The sequence below is a fragment of the Melozone crissalis genome, unplaced genomic scaffold (assembly GCF_028551555.1).
Source record: "Melozone crissalis strain CALT ecotype California unplaced genomic scaffold, PUWL_Pcris_2 ptg000391l_1, whole genome shotgun sequence".
Taxonomy (NCBI): domain Eukaryota; kingdom Metazoa; phylum Chordata; class Aves; order Passeriformes; family Passerellidae; genus Melozone; species Melozone crissalis.
Window position 1 is genome coordinate 437,654 of NW_026536130.1, and position 16,837 is coordinate 454,490.

A 16,837-nucleotide genomic window follows, 5' to 3' on the forward strand; every position below is an offset into this window, starting at 1 on the left:
GTTCTAGAGGCTGCACGGAGGTCTGCCGAGTGTTTTGCAAGAAGAGAAAGAAAGTTGTCCAAAACAGCTTCCAATCGAATGTTCATGTGAATAGAAAAGGCAGGAGAGTGGTCAGGTACTGTTTTCTCTCAGTTGGCAAGCTGCGCACACAATCGCAGCGTTGTACAGCTTGTTTCATCACCTTTGCCAAGTTGCCGCTCTCTCCGGCTCCTGGAGACGAAGAAGCTGCTTCTTCGCGCAAAGACGATTCTGCCGCTCACAGTGCTCTGCGGTGTGCGGCTTCTGCCGAAAGAGGTCCGGGAGCGGTGCTTAGCTCTGCAGAGCACCGTACCTTCGTCTTTAGCATCTCTTCTCGTCTACATCTTAGCAAAAAGCTTTTCCTCTCTGTCTGGCAAGGAGAAACTGTGCCAGCACAGAAAACATCCCCCATCGTGTTCTAGAGGCTGCACGGAGGTCTGCCGAGTGTTTTGCAAGAAGAGAAAGAAAGTTGTCCAAAACAGCTTGCAATCGAATGTTCATGTGAATAGAAAAGGCAGGAGAGTGGTCAGGTACTGTTTTCTCTCAGTTGGCAAGCTGCGCACACAATCGCAGTGTTGTACAGCTTGTTTCATCACGTTTGCCAAGTTGCCGCTCTCTCCGGCTCCCGGAGACCAAGAAGCTGCATCTTCGCGCAAAGACGATTCTGCCGCTCACAGTGCTCTGCGGTGTGCGCCTTCTGCCGAAAGAGGCCCGGGAGCGGTGCTTAGCTCTGCAGAGCACCGTACCTTCGTCTTTAGCCTCTCTTCTCGTCTACATCTTAGCAAAAAGCTTTTCCACTCTGTCTGGCAAGGAGAAACTGTGCCAGCACAGAAAACATCTCCCATCGTGTTCTAGAGGCTGCACGGAGGTCTGCCGAGTGTTTTGCAAGAAGAGAAAGAAAGTTGTCCAAAACAGCTTGCAATCGAATGTTCATGTGATTAGAAAAGGCAGGAGAGTGGTCAGGTACTGTTTTCTCTCACTTGGCAAGCTGCGCACACAATCGCAGTGTTGTACAGCTTGTTTCATCACCTTTGCCAAGTTGCCGCTCTCTCCGGCTCCCGGAGACGAAGAAGCTACTTCTTCGCGCAAAGACGATTCTGCCGCTCACAGTGCTCTGCGGTGTGCGGCTTCCGCCGAAAGAGGCCCGGGAGCGGTGCTTAGCTCTGCAGAGCACCGTACCTTCGTCTTTAGCCTCTCTTCTCGTCTACATCTTAGCAAAAAGCTTTTCCACTATGTCTGGCAAGGAGAAACTGTGCCAGCACAAAAAACATCTCCCATCGTGTTCTAGAAGCTGCACGGAGTTCTGCCGAGTGTTTTGCAAGAAGAGAAAGAAAGTTGTCCAAAACAGCTTGCAATCAAATGTTCATGTGAATAGAAAAGGCAGGAGAGTGGTCAGGTACTGTTTTCTCTCACTTGGCAAGCTGCGCACACAATCGCAGTGTTGTACAGCTTGTTTCATCACCTTTGCCAAGTTGCCGCTCTCTCCGGCTCCCGGAGACCAAGAAGCTGCTTCTTCGCGCAAAGACGATTCTGCCGCTCACAGTGCTCTGCGGTGTGCGTCTTCTGCCGAAAGAGGCCCGGGAGCGGTGCTTAGCTCTGCAGAGCACCGTACCTTCGTCTTTAGCCTCTCTTCTCGTCTACATCTTAGCAAAAAGCTTTTCCACTCTGTCTGGCAAGGAGAAACTGTGCCAGCACAGAAAACATCTCCCATCGTGTTCTAGAGGCTGCACGGGGGTCTGCCGAGTGTTTTGCAAGAAGAGAAAGAAAGTTGTCCAAAACAGCTTGCAATCGAATGTTCATGTGATTAGAAAAGGCAGGAGAGTGGTCAGGTACTGTTTTCTCTCACTTGGCAAGCTGCGCACACAATCGCAGTGTTGTACAGCTTGTTTCATCACCTTTGCCAAGTTGCCGCTCTCTCCGGCTCCCGGAGACCAAGAAGCTGCTTCTTCGCGCAAAGACGATTCTGCCGCTCACAGTGCTCTGCGGTGTGCGCCTTCTGCCGAAAGAGGTCCGGGAGCGGTGCTTAGCTCTGCAGAGCACCGTACCTTCGTCTTTAGCATCTCTTCTCGTCTACATCTTAGCAAAAAGCTTTTCCTCTCTGTCTGGCAAGGAGAAACTGTGCCAGCACAGAAAACATCTCCCATCGTGTTCTAGAGGCTGCACGGAGGTCTGCCGAGTGTTTTGCAAGAAGAGAAAGAAAGTTGTCCAAAACAGCTTCCAATCGAATGTTCATGTGAATAGAAAAGGCAGGAGAGTGGTCAGGTACTGTTTTCTCTCATTTGGCAAGCTGCGCACACAATCGCAGTGTTGTACAGCTTGTTTCATCACGTTTGCCAAGTTGCCGCTCTCTCCGGCTCCCGGAGACCAAGAAGCTGCTTCTTCGCGCAAAGACGATTCTGCCGCTCACAGTGCTCTGCGGTGTGCGCCTTCTGCCGAAAGAGGCCCGGGAGCGGTGCTTAGCTCTGCAGAGCACCGTACCTTCGTCTTTAGCATCTCTTCTCGTCTACATCTTAGCAAAAAGCTTTTCCACTCTGTCTGGCAAGGAGAAACTGTGCCAGCACAGAAAACATCTCCCATCGTGTTCTAGAGGCTGCACGGAGGTCTGCCGAGTGTTTTGCAAGAAGAGAAAGAAAGTTGTCCAAAACAGCTTGCAATCGAATGTTCATGTGATTAGAAAAGGCAGGAGAGTGGTCAGGTACTGTTTTCTCTCACTTGGCAAGCTGCGCACACAATCGCAGTGTTGTACAGCTTGTTTCATCACCTTTGCCAAGTTGCCGCTCTCTCCGGCTCCCGGAGACGAAGAAGCTACTTCTTCGCGCAAAGACGATTCTGCCGCTCACAGTGCTCTGCGGTGTGCGGCTTCCGCCGAAAGAGGCCCGGGAGCGGTGCTTAGCTCTGCAGAGCACCGTACCTTCGTCTTTAGCCTCTCTTCTCGTCTACATCTTAGCAAAAAGCTTTTCCACTATGTCTGGCAAGGAGAAACTGTGCCAGCACAAAAACCATCTCCCATCGTTTTCTAGAAGCTGCACGGAGTTCTGCCGAGTGTTTTGCAAGAAGAGAAAGAAAGTTGTCCAAAACAGCTTGCAATCGAATGTTCATGTGAATAGAAAAGGCAGGAGAGTGGTCAGGTACTGTTTTCTCTCAGTTGGCAAGCTGCGCACACAATCGCAGTGTTGTACAGCTTGTTTCATCACCTTTGCCAAGTTGCCGCTCTCTCCGGCTCCCGGAGACCAAGAAGCTGCTTCTTCGCGCAAAGACGATTCTGCCGCTCACAGTGCTCTGCGGTGTGCGGCTTCTGCCAAAAGAGGTCCGGGAGCGGTGCTTAGCTCTGCAGAGCACCGTACCTTCGTCTTAAGCCTCTCTTCTCGTCTACATCTTAGCAAAAAGCTTTTCCACTCTGTCTGGCAAGGAGAAACTGTGCCAGCACAAAAAACATCTCCCATCGTGTTCTAGAGGCTGCACGGAGGTCTGCCGAGTGTTTTGCAAGAAGAGAAAGAAAGTTGTCCAAAACAGCTTGCAATCGAATGTTCATGTGAATAGAAAAGGCAGGAGAGTGGTCAGGTACTGTTTTCTCTCAGTTGGCAAGCTGCGCACACAATCGCAGTGTTGTACAGCTTGTTTCATCACCTTTGCGAAGTTGCCGCTCTCTCCGGCTCCTGGAGACCAAGAAGATGCTTCTTCGCGCAAAGACGATTCTGCCCCTCACAGTGCTCTGCGGTGTGTGTCTTCTGCCGAAAGAGGCCCGGGAGCGGTGCTTAGCTCTGCAGAGCACCGTACCTTCGTCTTTAGCCTCTCTTCTCGTCTACATCTTAGCAAAAAGCTTTTCCACTCTGTCTGGCAAGGAGAAACTGTGCCAGCACAGAAAACATCTCCCATCGTGTTCTAGAGGCTGCACGGAGGTCTGCCGAGTGTTTTGCAAGAAGAGAAAGAAAGTTGTCCAAAACAGCTTGCAATCAAATGTTCATGTGAATAGAAAAGGCAGGAGAGTGGTCAGGTACTGTTTTCTCTCACTTGGCAAGCTGCGCACACAATCGCAGTGTTGTACAGCTTGTTTCATCACCTTTGCCAAGTTGCCGCTCTCTCCGGCTCCCGGAGACCAAGAAGCTGCTTCTTCGCGCAAAGACGATTCTGCCGCTCACAGTGCTCTGCGGTGTGTGTCTTCGGCCGAAAGAGGTCCGGGAGCTGTGCTTAGCTCTGCAGAGCACCGTACCTTCGTCTTTAGCCTCTCTTCTCGTCTACATCTTAGCAAAAAGCTTTTCCACTCTGTCTGCCAAGGAGAAACTGTGCCAGCACAGAAAACATCTCCCATCGTGTTCTAGAGGCTGCACGGAGGTCTGCCGAGTGTTTTGCAAGAAGAGAAAGAAAGTTGTCCAAAACAGCTTGCAATCGAATGTTCATGTGATTAGAAAAGGCAGGAGAGTGGTCAGGTACTGTTTTCTCTCACTTGGCAAGCTGCGCACACAATCGCAGTGTTGTACAGCTTGTTTCATCACCTTTGCGAAGTTGCCGCTCTCTCCGGCTCCCGGAGACCAAGAAGCTGCTTCTTCGCGCAAAGACGATTCTGCCGCTCACAGTGCTCTGCGGTGTGCGCCTTCTGCCGAAAGAGGCCCGGGAGCAGTGCTTAGCTCTACAGAGCACCGTACCTTCGTCTTTAGCCACTCTTCTCGTCTACATCTTAGCAAAAAGCTTTTCCACTCTGTCTGGCAAGGAGAAACTGTGCCAGCACAGAAAACATCTCCCATCGTGTTTTAGAAGCTGCACGGAGGTCTGCCGAGTGTTTTGCAAGAAGAGAAAGAAAGTTGTCCAAAACAGCTTGCAATCGAATGTTCATGTGAATAGAAAAGGCAGGAGAGTGGTCAGGTACTGTTTTCTCTCAGGTGGCAAGCTGCGCACACAATCGCAGTGTTGTACAGCTTGTTTCATCACCTTTGCGAAGTTGCCGCTCTCTCCGGCTCCCGGAGACGAAGAAGCTGCTTCTTTGCGCAAAGACGATTCTGCCGCTCACAGTGCTCTGCGGTGTTTGTCTTCTGCCGAAAGAGGCCCGGGAGCGGTGCTTAGCTCTGCAGAGCACCGTACCTTCGTCTTAAGCCTCTCTTCTCATCTACATCTTAGCAAAAAGCTTTTCCACTCTGTCTGGCAAGGAGAAACTGTGCCAGCACAAAAAACATCTCCCATCGTGTTCTAGAGGCTGCACGGAGGTCTGCCGAGTGTTTTGCAAGAAGAGAAAGAAAGTTGTCCAAAACAGCTTGTAATCAAATGTTCATGTGAATAGAAAAGGCAGGAGAGTGGTCAGGTACTGTTTTCTCTCACTTGGCAAGCTGCGCACACAATCGCAGTGTTGTACAGCTTGTTTCATCACCTTTGCCAAGTTGCCGCTCTCTCCGGCTCCCGGAGACGAAGAAGCTGCTTCTTCGCGCAAAGACGATTCTGCCGCTCACAGTGCTCTGCGGTGTGCGTCTTCTGCCGAAAGAGGCCCGGGAGCGGTGCTTAGCTCTGCAGAGCACCGTACCTTCGTCTTTAGCCTCTCTTCTCGTCTACATCTTAGCAAAAAGCTTTTCCAGTCTGTCTGGCAAGGAGAAACTGTGCCAGCACAGAAAACATCTCCCATCGTGTTCTAGAGGCTGCACGGGGGTCTGCCGAGTGTTTTGGAAGAAGAGAAAGAAAGTTGTCCAAAACAGCTTGCAATCGAATGTTCATGTGAATAGAAAAGGCAGGAGAGTGGTCAGGTACTGTTTTCTCTCAGTTGGCAAGCTGCGCACACAATCGCAGTGTTGTACAGCTTGTTTCATCACCTTTGCCAAGTTGCCGCTATCTCCGGCTCCCGGAGACCAAGAAGCTGCTTCTTCGCGCAAAGACGATTCTGCCGCTCACAGTGCTCTTCAGTGTGTGTCGTCTGCCGAAAGAGGCCCGGGAGCGGTGCTTAGCTCTGCAGAGCACCGTACCTTCGTCTTTAGCCTCTCTTCTCGTCTACATCTTAGCAAAAAGCTTTTCCACTCTGTCTGGCAAGGAGAAACTGTGCCAGCACAGAAAACATCTCCCATCGTGTTCTAGAGGCTGCACGGAGGTCTGCCGAGTGTTTTGCAAGAAGAGAAAGAAAGTTGTCCAAAACAGCTTGCAATCGAATGTTCATGTGAATAGAAAAGGCAGGAGAGTGGTCAGGTACTGTTTTCTCTCACTTGGCAAGCTGCGCACACAATCGCAGTGTTGTACAGCTTGTTTCATCACCTTTGCCAAGTTGCCGCTCTCTCCGGCTCCCGGAGACCAAGAAGCTGCTTCTTCGCGCAAAGACGATTCTGCCGCTCACAGTGCTCTGCGGTGTGCGCCTTCTGCCGAAAGAGGTCCGGGAGCGGTGCTTAGCTCTGCAGAGCACCGTACCTTCGTCTTTAGCATCTCTTCTCGTCTACATCTTAGCAAAAAGCTTTTCCTCTCTGTCTGGCAAGGAGAAACTGTGCCAGCACAGAAAACATCTCCCATCGTGTTCTAGAGGCTGCACGGAGGTCTGCCGAGTGTTTTGCAAGAAGAGAAAGAAAGTTGTCCAAAACAGCTTGCAATCGAATGTTCATGTGAATAGAAAAGGCAGGAGAGTGGTCAGGTACTGTTTTCTCTCATTTGGCAAGCTGCGCACACAATCGCAGTGTTGTACAGCTTGTTTCATCACCTTTGCCAAGTTGCCGCTCTCTCCGGCTCCCGGAGACCAAGAAGCTGCTTCTTCGCGCAAAGACGATTCTGCCGCTCACAGTGCTCTGCGGTGTGCGCCTTCTGCCGAAAGAGGCCCGGGAGCGGTGCTTAGCTCTGCAGAGCACCGTACCTTCGTCTTTAGCCTCTCTTCTCGTCTACATCTTAGCAAAAAGCTTTTCCACTCTGTCTGGCAAGGAGAAACTGTGCCAGCACAGAAAACATCTCCCATCGTGTTCTAGAGGCTGCACGGAGGTCTGCCGAGTGTTTTGCAAGAAGAGAAAGAAAGTTGTCCAAAACAGCTTCCAATCGAATGTTCATGTGATTAGAAAAGGCAGGAGAGTGGTCAGGTACTGTTTTCTCTCACTTGGCAAGCTGCGCACACAATCGCAGTGTTGTACAGCTTGTTTCATCACCTTTGCCAAGTTGCCGCTCTCTCCGGCTCCCGGAGACGAAGAAGCTACTTCTTCGCGCAAAGACGATTCTGCCGCTCACAGTGCTCTGCGGTGTGCGGCTTCCGCCGAAAGAGGCCCGGGAGCGGTGCTTAGCTCTGCAGAGCACCGTACCTTCGTCTTTAGCCTCTCTTCTCGTCTACATCTTAGCAAAAAGCTTTTCCACTATGTCTGGCAAGGAGAAACTGTGCCAGCACAAAAAACATCTCCCATTGTGTTCTAGAAGCTGCACGGAGTTCTGCCGAGTGTTTTGCAAGAAGAGAAAGAAAGTTGTCCAAAACAGCTTGCAATCGAATGTTCATGTGAATAGAAAAGGCAGGAGAGTGGTCAGGTACTGTTTTCTCTCAGTTGGCAAGCTGCGCACACAATCGCAGTGTTGTACAGCTTGTTTCATCACCTTTGCCAAGTTGCCGCTCTCTCCGGCTCCCGGAGACGAAGAAGCTGCTTCTTCGCGCAAAGACGATTCTGCCGCTCACAGTGCTCTGCGGTGTGCGGCTTCTGCCGAAAGAGGTCCGGGAGCGGTGCTTAGCTCTGCAGAGCACCGTACCTTCGTCTTAAGCCTCTCTTCTCGTCTACATCTTAGCAAAAAGCTTTTCCACTCTGTCTGGATAGGAGAAACTGTGCCAGCACAAAAAACATCTCCCATCGTGTTCTAGAGGCTGCACGGAGGTCTGCCGAGTGTTTTGCAAGAAGAGAAAGAAAGTTGTCCAAAACAGCTTGCAATCGAATGTTCATGTGAATAGAAAAGGCAGGAGAGTGGTCAGGTACTGTTTTCTCTCAGTTGGCAAGCTGCGCACACAATCGCAGTGTTGTACAGCTTGTTTCATCACCTTTGCGAAGTTGCCGCTCTCTCCGGCTCCTGGAGACCAAGAAGCTGCTTCTTCGCGCAAAGACGATTCTGCCCCTCACAGTGCTCTGCGGTGTGTGTCTTCTGCCGAAAGAGGCCCGGGAGCGGTGCTTAGCTCTGCAGAGCACCGTACCTTCGTCTTTAGCCTCTCTTCTCGTCTACATCTTAGCAAAAAGCTTTTCCACTCTGTCTGCCAAGGAGAAACTGTGCCAGCACAGAAAACATCTCCCATCGTGTTCTAGAGGCTGCACGGAGGTCTGCCGAGTGTTTTGCAAGAAGAGAAAGAAAGTTGTCCAAAACAGCTTCCAATCGAATGTTCATGTGATTAGAAAAGGCAGGAGAGTGGTCAGGTACTGTTTTCTCTCACTTGGCAAGCTGCGCACACAATCGCAGTGTTGTACAGCTTGTTTCATCACCTTTGCCAAGTTGCCGCTCTCTCCGGCTCCCGGAGACGAAGAAGCTGCTTCTTCGCGCAAAGACGATTCTGCCGCTCACAGTGCTCTGCGGTGTGTGTCTTCTGCCGAAAGAGGTCCGGGAGCTGTGCTTAGCTCTGCAGAGCACCGTACCTTCGTCTTTAGCCTCTCTTCTCGTCTACATCTTAGCAAAACGCTTTTCCTCTCTGTCTGGCAAGGAGAAACTGTGCCAGCAAAGAAAACATCTCCCATCGTGTTCTAGAGGCTGCACGGAGGTCTGCCGAGTGTTTTGCAAGAAGAGAAAGAAAGTTGTCCAAAACAGCTTCCAATCAAATGTTCATGTGAATAGAAAAGGCAGGAGAGTGGTCAGGTACTGATTTCTCTCAGTTGGCAAGCTGCGCACACAATCGCAGTGTTGTACAGCTTGTTTCATCACCTTTGCGAAGTTGCCGCTCTCTCCGGCTCCCGGAGACCAAGAAGCTGCTTCTTCGCGCAAAGACGATTCTGCCGCTCACAGTGCTCTTCAGTGTGTGTCGTCTGGCGAAAGAGGCCCGGGAGCGGTGCTTAGCTCTGCAGAGCACCGTACCTTCGTCTTTAGCTTCTCTTCTCGTCTACATCTTAGCAAAAAGCTTTTCCACTCTGTCTGCCAAGGAGAAACTGTGCCAGCACAGAAAACATCTCCCATCGTGTTCTAGAGGCTACACGGAGGTCTGCCGAGTGTTTTGCAAGAAGAGAAAGAAAGTTGTCCAAAACAGCTTGCAATCGAATGTTCATGTGAGTAGAAAAGGCAGGAGAGTGGTCAGGTACTGTTATCTCTCACTTGGCCAGCTGCGCACACAATCGCAGTATTGTACAGCTTGTTTCATCACCTTTGCGAAGTTGCCGCTCTCTCCGGCTCCCAGAGACGAAGAAGCTGCTTCTTCGCGCAAAGACGATTCTGCCGCTCACAGTGCTCTGCGGTGTGCGGCTTCTGCCGAAAGAGGCCCGGGAGCAGTGCTTAGCTCTGCAGAGCACCGTACCTTCGTCTTTAGCCTCTCTTCTCGTCTACATCTTAGCAAAAAGCTTTTCCACTCTGTCTGGCAAGGAGAAACTGTGCCAGCACAGAAAACATCTCCCATCGTGTTCTAGAGGCTGCACGGAGGTCTGCCGAGTGTTTTGCAAGAAGAGAAAGAAAGTTGTCCAAAACAGCTTGCAATCGAATGTTCATGTGAATAGAAAAGGCAGGAGAGTGGTCAGGTACTGTTTTCTCTCAGTTGGCAAGCTGCGCACACAATCGCAGTGTTGTACAGCTTGTTTCATCACCTTTGCGAAGTTGCCGCTCTCTCCGGCTCCCGGAGACCAAGAAGCTGCTTCTTCGCACAAAGACGATTCTGCCGCTCACAGTGCTCTGCGGTGTGCGCCTTCTGCCGAAAGAGGCCCGGGAGCGGTGCTTAGCTCTGCAGAGCACCGTACCTTCGTCTTTAGCGTCTCTTCTCGTCTACATCTTAGCAAAAAGCTTTTCCTCTCTGTCTGGCAAGGAGAAACTGTGCCAGCACAAAAAACATCTCCCATCGTGTTCTAGAGGCTGCACGGAGGTCTGCCGAGTGTTTTGCAAGAAGAGAAAGAAAGTTGTCCAAAACAGCTTGCAATCGAATGTTCATGTGATTAGAAAAGGCAGGAGAGTGGTCAGGTACTGTTTTCTCTCAGTTGGCAAGCTGCGCACACAATCGCAGTGTTGTACAATTTGTTTCATCACCTTTGCCAAGTTGGCAAGCTTGGCAAGCTGCGCACACAATCGCAGTGTTGTACAGCTTGTTTCTTCACCTTTGCCAAGTTGCCGCTCTCTCCGGCTCCCGGGGACCAAGAAGCTGCTTCTTCGCGCAAAGACGATTCTGCCGCTCACAGTGCTCTCCGGTGTGTGTCTTCTGCCGAAAGAGGTCCGGGAGCTGTGCTTAGCTCTGCAGAGCACCGTACCTTCGTCTTTAGCCTCTCTTCTCGTCTACATCTTAGCAAAAAGCTTTTCCACTCTGTCTGGCAAGGAGAAACTGTGCCAGCACAGAAAACATCTCCCATCGTGTTCTAGAGGCTGCACGGAGGTCTGCCGAGTGTTTTGCAAGAAGAGAAAGAAAGTTGTCCAAAACAACTTCCAATCAAATGTTCATGTGAATAGAAAAGGCAGGAGAGTGGTCAGGTACTGATTTCTCTCAGTTGGCAAGCTGCGCACACAATCGCAGTGTTGTACAGCTTTTTTCATCACCTTTGCGAAGTTGCCGCTATCTCCGGCTCCCGGAGACGAAGAAGCTGCTTCTTCGCGCAAATACGATTCTGCCGCTCACAGTGCTCTGCGGTGTGTGTCTTCTGCCGAAAGAGGCCCGGGAGCTGTGCTTAGCTCTGCAGAGCACCGTACCTTCGTCTTTAGCCTCTCTTCTCGTCTACATCTTAGCAAAAAGCTTTTCCTCTCTGTCTGGCATGGAGAAACTGTGCCAGCACAGAAAACATCTCCCATCGTGTTCTAGAGGCTGCACGGAGGTCTGCCGAGTGTTTTGGAAGAAGAGAAAGAAAGTTGTCCAAAACAGCTGGCAATCGACTGTTCATGTGATTAGAAAAGGCAGGAGAGTGGTCAGGTACTGTTTTCTCTCAGTTGGCAAGCTGCGCACACAATCGCAGTGTTGTAGAGCTTGTTTCATCACCTTTGTGAAGTTGCCGCTCTCTCCGGCTCCCAGAGACGAAGAAGCTGCTTCTTCGCGCAAAGACGATTCTGCCGCTCACAGTGCTCTGCGGTGTGCGCCTTCTGCCGAAAGAGGCCCGGGAGCGGTGCTTAGCTCTACAGATCACCGTACCTTCGTCTTTAGCCTCTCTTCTCGTCTACATCTTAGCAAAAAGCTTTTCCACTCTGTCTGGCAAGGAGAAACTGTGCCAGCACAGAAAACATCTCCCATCGTGTTCTAGAGGCTGCACGGAGGTCTGCCGAGTGTTTTGCAAGAAGAGAAAGAAAGTTGTCCAAAACAGCTTGCAATCGAATGTTCATGTGATTAGAAAAGGCAGGAGAGTGGTCAGGTACTGTTTTCTCTCACTTGGCAAGCTGCGCACACAATCGCAGTGTTGTACAGCTTGTTTCATCACCTTTGCGAAGTTGCCGCTCTCTCCGGCTCCCGGAGACGAAGAATCTGTTTCTTCGCGCAAAGACGATTCTGCCGCTCACAGTGCTCTGCGGTGTGCGTCTTCTGCCGAAAGAGGCCCGGGAGCGGTGCTTAGCTCTGCAGAGCACCGTACCTTCGTCTTTAGCCTCTCTTCTCGTCTACATCTTAGCAAAAAGCTTTTCCAGTCTGTCTGGCAAGGAGAAACTGTGCCAGCACAGAAAACATCTCCCATCGTGTTCTAGAAGCTGCACGGAGGTCTGCCGAGTGTTTTGCAAGAAGAGAAAGAAAGTTGTCCAAAACAGCTTGCAATCGAATGTTCATGTGATTAGAAAAGGCAGGAGAGTGGTCAGGTACTGTTTTCTCTCACTTGGCAAGCTGCGCACACAATCGCAGTGTTGTACAGCTTGTTTCATCACCTTTGCCAAGTTGCCGCTCTCTCCGGCTCCCGGAGACGAAGAAGCTGCTTCTTCGCGCAAAGACGATTCTGCCGCTCACAGTGCTCTGCGGTGTGTGTCTTCGGCCGAAAGAGGTCCGGGAGCTGTGCTTAGCTCTGCAGAGCACCGTACCTTCGTCTTTAGCCTCTCTTCTCGTCTACATCTTAGCAAAAAGCTTTTCCACTCTGTCTGGCAAGGAGAAACTGTGCCAGCACAGAAAACATCTCCCATCGTGTTCTAGAGGCTGCACGGAGGTCTGCCGAGTGTTTTGCAAGAAGAGAAAGAAAGTTGTCCAAAACAGCTGGCAATCGAATGTTCATGTGATTAGAAAAGGCAGGAGAGTGGTCAGGTACTGTTTTCTCTCAGTTGGCAAGCTGCGCACACAATCGCAGTGTTGTACAGCTTGTTTCATCACCTTTGCCAAGTTGCCGCTCTCTCCGGCTCCCGGAGACGAAGAAGCTGCTTCTTCGCGCAAAGACGATTCTGCCGCTCACAGTGCTCTGCGGTGTGCGCCTTCTGCCGAAAGAGGCCCGGGAGCAGTGCTTAGCTCTACAGAGCACCGTACCTTCGTCTTTAGCCACTCTTCTCGTCTACATCTTAGCAAAAAGCTTTTCCACTCTATCTGGCAAGGAGAAACTGTGCCAGCACAGAAAACATCTCCCATCGTGTTCTAGAGGCTGCACGGAGGTCTGCCGAGTGTTTTGCAAGAAGAGAAAGAAAGTTGTCCAAAACAGCTTGCAATCGAATGTTCATGTGAATAGAAAAGGCAGGAGAGTGGTCAGGTACTGTTATCTCTCACTTGGCCAGCTGCGCACACAATCGCAGTGTTGTACAGCTTGTTTCATCACCTTTGCGAAGTTGCCGCTCTCTCCGGCTCCCAGAGACGAAGAAGCTGCTTCTTCGCGTAAAGACGATTCTGCCGCTCACAGTGCTCTGCGGTGTGCGCCTTCTGCCGAAAGAGGCCCGGGAGCGGTGCTTAGCTCTGCAGAGCACCGTACCTTCGTCTTTAGCCTCTCTTCTCGTCTACATCTTAGCAAAAAGCTTTTCCACTCTGTCTGGCAAGGAGAAACTGTGCCAGCACAGAAAACATCTCCCATCGTGTTCTAGAGGCTGCACGGAGGTCTGCCGAGTGTTTTGCAAGAAGAGAAAGAAAGTTGTCCAAAACAGCTTCCAATCGAATGTTCATGTGATTAGAAAAGGCAGGAGAGTGGTCAGGTACTGTTTTCTCTCAGGTGGCAAGCTGCGCACACAATCGCAGTGTTGTACAGCTTGTTTCATCACCTTTGCCAAGTTGCCGCTCTCTCCGGCTCCCGGAGACGAAGAAGCTGCTTCTTCGCGCAAAGACGATTCTGCCGCTCACAGTGCTCTGCGGTGTGTGTCTTCTGCCGAAAGAGGTCCGGGAGCTGTGCTTAGCTCTGCAGAGCACCGTACCTTCGTCTTTAGCCTCTCTTCTCGTCTACATCTTAGCAAAACGCTTTTCCTCTCTGTCTGGCAAGGAGAAACTGTGCCAGCAAAGAAAACATCTCCCATCGTGTTCTAGAGGCTGCACGGAGGTCTGCCGAGTGTTTTGCAAGAAGAGAAAGAAAGTTGTCCAAAACAGCTTCCAATCAAATGTTCATGTGAATAGAAAAGGCAGGAGAGTGGTCAGGTACTGATTTCTCTCAGTTGGCAAGCTGCGCACACAATCGCAGTGTTGTACAGCTTGTTTCATCACCTTTGCGAAGTTGCCGCTCTCTCCGGCTCCCGGAGACCAAGAAGCTGCTTCTTCGCGCAAAGACGATTCTGCCGCTCACAGTGCTCTTCAGTGTGTGTCGTCTGCCGAAAGAGGCCCGGGAGCGGTGCTTAGCTCTGCAGAGCACCGTACCTTCGTCTTTAGCTTCTCTTCTCGTCTACATCTTAGCAAAAAGCTTTTCCACTCTGTCTGCCAAGGAGAAACTGTGCCAGCACAGAAAACATCTCCCATCGTGTTCTAGAGGCTGCACGGAGGTCTGCCGAGTGTTTTGCAAGAAGAGAAAGAAAGTTGTCCAAAACAGCTTGCAATCGAATGTTCATGTGAATAGAAAAGGCAGGAGAGTGGTCAGGTACTGTTTTCTCTCAGTTGGCAAGCTGCGCACACAATCGCAGTGTTGTACAGCTTGTTTCATCACCTTTGCCAAGTTGCCGCTCTCTCCGGCTCCTGGAGACCAAGAAGCTGCTTCTTCGCGCAAAGACGATTCTGCCCCTCACAGTGCTCTGCGGTGTGTGTCTTCTGCCGAAAGAGGCCCGGGAGCGGTGCTTAGCTCTGCAGAGCACCGTACCTTCGTCTTTAGCCTCTCTTCTCGTCTACATCTTAGCAAAAAGCTTTTCCACTCTGTCTGCCAAGGAGAAACTGTGCCAGCACAGAAAACATCTCCCATCGTGTTCTAGAGGCTGCACGGAGGTCTGCCGAGTGTTTTGCAAGAAGAGAAAGAAAGTTGTCCAAAACAGCTTCCAATCGAATGTTCATGTGATTAGAAAAGGCAGGAGAGTGGTCAGGTACTGTTTTCTCTCACTTGGCAAGCTGCGCACACATTCGCAGTGTTGTACAGCTTGTTTCATCACCTTTGCCAAGTTGCCGCTCTCTCCGGCTCCCGGAGACGAAGAAGCTGCTTCTTCGCGCAAAGACGATTCTGCCGCTCACAGTGCTCTGCGGTGTGTGTCTTCTGCCGAAAGAGGTCCGGGAGCTGTGCTTAGCTCTGCAGAGCACCGTACCTTCGTCTTTAGCCTCTCTTCTCGTCTACATCTTAGCAAAACGCTTTTCCTCTCTGTCTGGCAAGGAGAAACTGTGCCAGCAAAGAAAACATCTCCCATCGTGTTCTAGAGGCTGCACGGAGGTCTGCCGAGTGTTTTGCAAGAAGAGAAAGAAAGTTGTCCAAAACAGCTTCCAATCAAATGTTCATGTGAATAGAAAAGGCAGGAGAGTGGTCAGGTACTGATTTCTCTCAGTTGGCAAGCTGCGCACACAATCGCAGTGTTGTACAGCTTGTTTCATCACCTTTGCGAAGTTGCCGCTCTCTCCGGCTCCCGGAGACCAAGAAGCTGCTTCTTCGCGCAAAGACGATTCTGCCGCTCACAGTGCTCTTCAGTGTGTGTCGTCTGCCGAAAGAGGCCCGGGAGCGGTGCTTAGCTCTGCAGAGCACCGTACCTTCGTCTTTAGCTTCTCTTCTCGTCTACATCTTAGCAAAAAGCTTTTCCACTCTGTCTGCCAAGGAGAAACTGTGCCAGCACAGAAAACATCTCCCATCGTGTTCTAGAGGCTGCACGGAGGTCTGCCGAGTGTTTTGCAAGAAGAGAAAGAAAGTTGTCCAAAACAGCTTGCAATCGAATGTTCATGTGAATAGAAAAGGCAGGAGAGTGGTCAGGTACTGTTTTCTCTCAGTTGGCAAGCTGCGCACACAATCGCAGTGTTGTACAGCTTGTTTCATCACCTTTGCCAAGTTGCCGCTCTCTCCGGCTCCTGGAGACCAAGAAGCTGCTTCTTCGCGCAAAGACGATTCTGCCCCTCACAGTGCTCTGCGGTGTGTGTCTTCTGCCGAAAGAGGCCCGGGAGCGGTGCTTAGCTCTGCAGAGCACCGTACCTTCGTCTTTAGCCTCTCTTCTCGTCTACATCTTAGCAAAAAGCTTTTCCACTCTGTCTGCCAAGGAGAAACTGTGCCAGCACAGAAAACATCTCCCATCGTGTTCTAGAGGCTGCACGGAGGTCTGCCGAGTGTTTTGCAAGAAGAGAAAGAAAGTTGTCCAAAACAGCTTCCAATCGAATGTTCATGTGATTAGAAAAGGCAGGAGAGTGGTCAGGTACTGTTTTCTCTCACTTGGCAAGCTGCGCACACATTCGCAGTGTTGTACAGCTTGTTTCATCACCTTTGCCAAGTTGCCGCTCTCTCCGGCTCCCGGAGACGAAGAAGCTGCTTCTTCGCGCAAAGACGATTCTGCCGCTCACAGTGCTCTGCGGTGTGCGCCTTCTGCCGAAAGAGGCCCGGGAGCAGTGCTTAGCTCTACAGAGCACCGTACCTTCGTCTTTAGCCACTCTTCTCGTCTACATCTTAGCAAAAAGCTTTTCCACTCTATCTGGCAAGGAGAAACTGTGCCAGCACAGAAAACATCTCCCATCGTGTTCTAGAGGCTGCACGGAGGTCTGCCGAGTGTTTTGCAAGAAGAGAAAGAAAGTTGTCCAAAACAGCTTGCAATCGAATGTTCATGTGAATAGAAAAGGCAGGAGAGTGGTCAGGTACTGTTATCTCTCACTTGGCCAGCTGCGCACACAATCGCAGTGTTGTACAGCTTGTTTCATCACCTTTGCGAAGTTGCCGCTCTCTCCGGCTCCCAGAGACGAAGAAGCTGCTTCTTCGCGTAAAGACGATTCTGCCGCTCACAGTGCTCTGCGGTGTGCGCCTTCTGCCGAAAGAGGCCCGGGAGCGGTGCTTAGCTCTGCAGAGCACCGTACCTTCGTCTTTAGCCTCTCTTCTCGTCTACATCTTAGCAAAAAGCTTTTCCACTCTGTCTGGCAAGGAGAAACTGTGCCAGCACAGAAAACATCTCCCATCGTGTTCTAGAGGCTGCACGGAGGTCTGCCGAGTGTTTTGCAAGAAGAGAAAGAAAGTTGTCCAAAACAGCTTCCAATCGAATGTTCATGTGATTAGAAAAGGCAGGAGAGTGGTCAGGTACTGTTTTCTCTCAGGTGGCAAGCTGCGCACACAATCGCAGTGTTGTACAGCTTGTTTCATCACCTTTGCCAAGTTGCCGCTCTCTCCGGCTCCCGGAGACGAAGAAGCTGCTTCTTCGCGCAAAGACGATTCTGCCGCTCACAGTGCTCTGCGGTGTGTGTCTTCTGCCGAAAGAGGTCCGGGAGCTGTGCTTAGCT